This window comes from Triticum dicoccoides, chromosome 1A (genome assembly GCF_002162155.2).
Source record: "Triticum dicoccoides isolate Atlit2015 ecotype Zavitan chromosome 1A, WEW_v2.0, whole genome shotgun sequence".
NCBI lineage: Eukaryota > Viridiplantae > Streptophyta > Magnoliopsida > Poales > Poaceae > Triticum > Triticum dicoccoides.
Genome location: NC_041380.1, coordinates 21,347,459 through 21,352,883, shown reverse-complemented (window position 1 = coordinate 21,352,883; position 5,425 = coordinate 21,347,459). Strand labels below are relative to the sequence as shown.

Sequence of the window (5,425 nt, the reverse complement as noted above, 5' to 3'; positions counted from 1 at the left end):
CGCGGGAGGGGGTGGGGTTATTTGGTGTGCCAGGGCTGTCAGAAAACGGGCATGGGATTGGTCCGGACTCCCGCAAACTTTCCCACATTTGTCTCCGGTTTACGAAAGAAATCGCATCCGGACCGCCCTATGGACTGATACAAGTCGGTGTTGGATGGCTTTCGCTGCCCGAACAGCCCGATCTAGACGGCTGCACGGGGTTTACAGGTCTGCCTTGAAGATGCCCTAGTCTCTCCCTAATAATAAAGCACGGGTTGGGTCTCCGGGTTCACCGTCGTGCACTTTTGTAAAGAAACCCCTGTTGATTTCGGTATTGTACGCGCAGTCCTCACAATAAGTTAACACGAACCGGTACGCCAGAGAAAAGGAAAGAAAATCAGCCCCCTCTCCCCGCACGCCCTGCCTCCAATCCCACTCCAACCCCTGCCACGCCCCTCACCGCGCGCCGCCGTGCGCCACCATCGGCCACCACGCCGGCGCGCCTACCCCTCCCCGACCGGCTACACGCAGATGATGCTCGAGCGCACCTTCTGGCTCGGTTCAATGCGGCGGCTCGAGCGGTTGGGGTGGCACAGCAGCTCGATGCAGAACAGACGGTGGTGGCTAGAGCTTGCAGGGGCGGATCCGTGCATGGCAGGGGTTGGGGAGGCTGATCCGAAAGCGGGCGGCGAGGCGGGGGTCGCCGGTGGCGACGAGGAAAGCCGGAGTGAGGGATCCGGCGACCTAGGCAGGAGCTCGCCGGAGCTAGGCGACGGCAGACGGGCGCGTGAGACGGAGGGATCCGGCGTGGCAGCACGAATTCCTTGCAGGTAGATAGCTCCAAGCCATGCCGGCTCTTCAGTTTTCCGTGGTGGAAAAGAGAGAAAGAGGAGGATTCAGGGAGGAGGAGAGGTAGGGAGAAGAAGGTGCGGGTGCGAGCTTGGGGAAGAGGGAGCAGAACGTCAAGGGAGAGACTAGGAGGATCAGGGATTCTTCTTAGCCAGCATGGTAAGGTGGAGAGGCTGCTTAGGGAACATGTGCGTACATCCTTGCTCCTTTTCTTCTTTCAGTTGTATGTACTTTCCAGCAGGCATGTACATCCTTGCTCCTTCTCTTCTTTTGATTTTAGGTACTCTCCAGTATTCAATGTGCATGTAGAACCGTAGAGAATCAGCTAGATATTTTACTACTGTAAGGTGTGGAGTACTGAGAGCGGCATTTATATTGCTGCAAATGCAGTATATGATTTATGCAGCAGAGAGGAGGCTGCAAGGGGAGAGGAACGGTGCATTGAGGTTGAGGTACACAGGACACATCGGGACCCGGGAGCTCGAGAAGAGGCTCGATCGATTTTGACAAGAACTGACTATATATAGGTTCGATTCAATCTTCTTGTAGCTCCAGTGTTGAATATTCTTGGTTAACTTTTTGTTAGTTGTGTTCCTCCGCTTTTACGGCCATTACAGTCTTCCTTTTGCATTACTAAAATTTATCGAATGTGGGACGCCATCTTTCTACGCCATCAAAAAATTAAAATCAATTAATTTGCAAGAACATTGGTTGGTAAGGAACTTTCCAAAATACTTTTCACATATAGCAAGATATATATTTCTGCAACCTTACAGACGACGGATCCAAAATAAAAATCAATTAATGCGCATACAGGAAACTATAAGTATATCTGTAAGCTAACAGCCAATGGACCCAAAATTATAAAAACATATTTCTCCAAACGAACTCAGTACTCCGTTGTTATATGTTCTTTTCATGCACATAGTTTTTTTAGTTACTGCCGCATGAGCTCCTCTACTAAGAATTAAGAGGCTTAAGAAATACCTTTGGCTAAGCCAGGATGTTTCTGTATACTGGGAATGTTTAGCCGTGCCATGAAGGCAGGCTACACGCACTAAAGGCCTCCGCTTAGGATCCAACCAACTCCCATGGTGTGGGTACAGGACAGCTAAAACCGTCCGGAAAGAAAGCAGGGTCCCTCTCAGGCATGAAGGCATCATACTACTACAAATAACATAACATTCAGGGGAATGTATGGCTGGGATCAAAACGTCTGAGAACGAGGAGGACATGCAGAGTTCAAGTTAAACACAGAATTTAAATGTGAAATAAAATAGTAACAACGCTGATCAGAAAATGTCCTGGTACTACGGATATGCATGATTGATCAGAACTAGAGGCAAATTAAATTAACCGACGGATCAGAACTAGGCCTTTTTATGTTTTTTCTTTTTCCAAAAGCAGAGAAGACAAAGAATCTCATCTCCAAAGTGTTCAGTGCAGAGAAGATGAACCATGCAAAAACTCAGGCTGGACCACCGGGGCTTCACTGCTGGCAGAACAGTAGAGGGCTTGGCTGCTACCAGGGTGATCCAAATGGAGCGTGTTTGTGGCCTCTTGCACTACATGATTAATGGTAGCTTCTATTACATGACATGATTTTTGCAGCTGACATGTTTCATGCGAGAGGACATAAATTTGCATCCTATTTTTCTGTCCAATTGGTTCCAAATCACAAATGTTTGTGCTATCAGTGACAATTTGATGGAAAAGACGAGTCATATATACAGCCAATGAAAGCTTTCACATCAGCCATTGCTCTTGATTGTCTTTGCAAGTCCATAGATATAATTTTTATGATTTTCCTTTACTCATAGTAAGTACTGAATATTTTGTGCTTCAACCCTTTAGGTGTTAATTTCTGTGATGCAGCTAGCAAAGTTGGCAATAGGTACAGTATAACCATCATGATCTGCACAGGGATATCACCTAGGTGCATAAATCATAATCATTCAGTTTTTATTTGGCAAGCTGGAGCTACCCAGAACTTTCGATTTTGGTGCCAAGATGGATGGATTGAACCGGGTGACCCACTGTCAGGTATTATTGTTCAGTTATCCTGAGGGTAATGTGGATATGTTCTGTTTGAGATCAAAGCTTGGTATTGCTAGAAAATATATATGTGTGCACTGAGATTTCAAATATATAACAGCACTGATACAACGTAAGGTTTCCCTTGCTATCGTACATGTTTTCATTACTATCATAACCTTTTTAGATCAAGCATGTCATGCATTACATTTCATTATGTATGTTGCAACTTCAACACCACAATGCCTCTGTATGTAACATCTGTATGCTGATTATTTTTTGGAATTGAATTATGTATTCAAAGCTATTGTTCAGCATATACATCGTTTGAAAATCATACAAGGGGCAAAATTTATATGTACCCTTCTGTTTTAATATATGGCTATAAATGGATTAACTGAGCCAAAGGCAGTGCCTTTTCATACGAATATATGTGTACGACATCTTCAGATAATCATATATGTTTGCCGGCAGAATATATGTGCATTGAACTACAAATAAATTTATTTGTGGGACTTGATGCCGGATATATACAGATTGCATGTTCTCTTAGGGCATCTGCAATTGATGGACGCCAGGATTTATTTCCCGATAGACCGGCAGTTGCGTTAGTTGCTCCCAGTGTGCCCGGTACCAATAGATGCATTGAGCGCTTTCTCTTTTCCTGGGCACGCGAGTAAAGAAACGGGTAGCCGGGCCTACGTATTTAGAGCCGCTCATAAGCACCTAGCATTGAATGAGAAGGCGCTTACTTTTTTCTTAATTTTTTGATGTTTAACTTTTTACTCTTAAGTGCCTACACAAGAGTCTAGCATTGCAGATGTCCTTAAGCTATAGGCTATCGTAGTGGTTTTACCAATCACAAATAAGCGACCAATGATGAAACAATAGTACAAATTTTGAGCACAATACATCATGATCTATTGGAAATTACATGTTCCTTATTTGACATATCAACCAGTCAAAGTGGCCAAACTTGAGCATATAGTTAATCGAGCACGAAACAGTTCATTGAGTGCGAGCTTTGTTGACAGCCCTACCGGTTGGAGGTAAACAAATACCTTTCCCCCTTTTTTTTCATAAAATCAAATGCTTGTACTAATGTTGATTCCATGCATTTTCATACATTATTCAACATTTTTGTGCGTTAGTAAAAAAGCCATTCTTTTAGTTCACATTATTGAGCTAGGAAAATGGACAGAATTATTCTTTTTGTCCCGTTGCAACGCACGGGCTCTTTTGCTAGTTTTAACAATGCCGCGTTGAGTTTGAACAGAGAGAAATAAAAAAAGTGCCTCCTTATCTTCACTTAGCTAATAGATGATCTATAATATTAGTCAAATTTTCTTTATTTTATGATGTGGATCGCATAACACAAAAATATATTATCAAACCACTGCAATACAACCCGTGATACAAACAGCTAATTAATCACGTTAGTCTTTATTGCTTAACCGCTAGGGTGCTTACTCTTACTTTTCCGTAACTAGATGATGTGGATCGCATAACAGAAAACCATCTTATCAAACCACTGCGCATACAAACCCGTGATACTGATAGCTAATTAATCACGTAAGAGTGTTCACGGACGGTGGATCGCCTCCGTAATGAGTAGTAACATACGTGTGATATTATGCAATCCTTCATTTAGTTAGATATAGATTCATTTGTTACTATAAACACCTTTCTTCTTATTAACTATTTACCACATAAGTAAACATGCCTTGAGGTGTGTTTGTACCTAGCTAGTAAGTTACTCTTATTATGTCGAGCCTTAGATGGGACTTTGTTAATTCTCATCTACTCCTAGATGAGAAATACTTTTTAATCATGAGGATAACTAATAGGCCCGTCGAGATCATCTCATGCATTAACCATGGTCCATGCGTTCATGTGATCGTTTCTCCATCTCCCACTGCATCATCTTGGCCGGGTAGCTCACACCTAAGGTGAGCAGAGCACCCTAGGTTAAACACACATATATCTTTCATCCACCAGCGCTTTACTTCGCCATCCATCTTTTTGTGTCGGTTTCACTATCGGCATAACTAAGGATAGATTGGTTCAAGACAAATTTGTCGGGACTTCGTCTTACTCGGGAGTACACTTGTAGAGTGTTTCTCAATCAGAGTCGTTTTCATGACGACTGTTTCAACTGTCCCCGTTTGACCAGATTTAATTACCTGTGGTCGAGTTGTTGGATGCTGAGTACGTACGTGTATATGAGATTAGGGAAATCAATTAAGCATGTGGACGCGAATCAATTAACCATGTGCACACGTAGGGCAGTGCTCTTAGTTTTAACAATGGATGTGGCTAGGTCTCGGTCCACTAAGACTTAAGCAAGTCATCTTGGTCAAGTGATAGAGTGTTATGAGAAAAAATAGAAAAAACTGAAAAATAATTTTGTATATGAATTTTCATGTAAGATCAAAGGAATATAGCATCGACCGACTCAGTCGACTAAGACCTAGCAAAGGGATATGTATGCGGATACTTTTGCTAGCAGGTATTGCCGCTCGGGAAAAACTCCCCCTCTCCCACCCCCTCCCGTGACGCGCCC

General features: G+C 43.3%; 1 long non-coding RNA gene across 2 annotated transcripts; it reads left to right on the top strand.

Moving 5' to 3' along the window:
* The first annotated feature begins 612 nt into the window (after nucleotides 1-612).
* Nucleotides 613-2,572, top strand: LOC119352175. 2 transcript variants are annotated; one of them, XR_005170146.1, is made up of 3 exons: nucleotides 613-987; nucleotides 1,219-1,355; nucleotides 2,270-2,572. It is a non-coding gene; the product is annotated as an uncharacterized LOC119352175 (long non-coding RNA). The 2 variants fall into 2 exon arrangements; XR_005170136.1 differs by having other exon boundaries at nucleotides 962-1,016.
* Nucleotides 2,573-5,425: the final 2,853 nt, after the last annotated feature.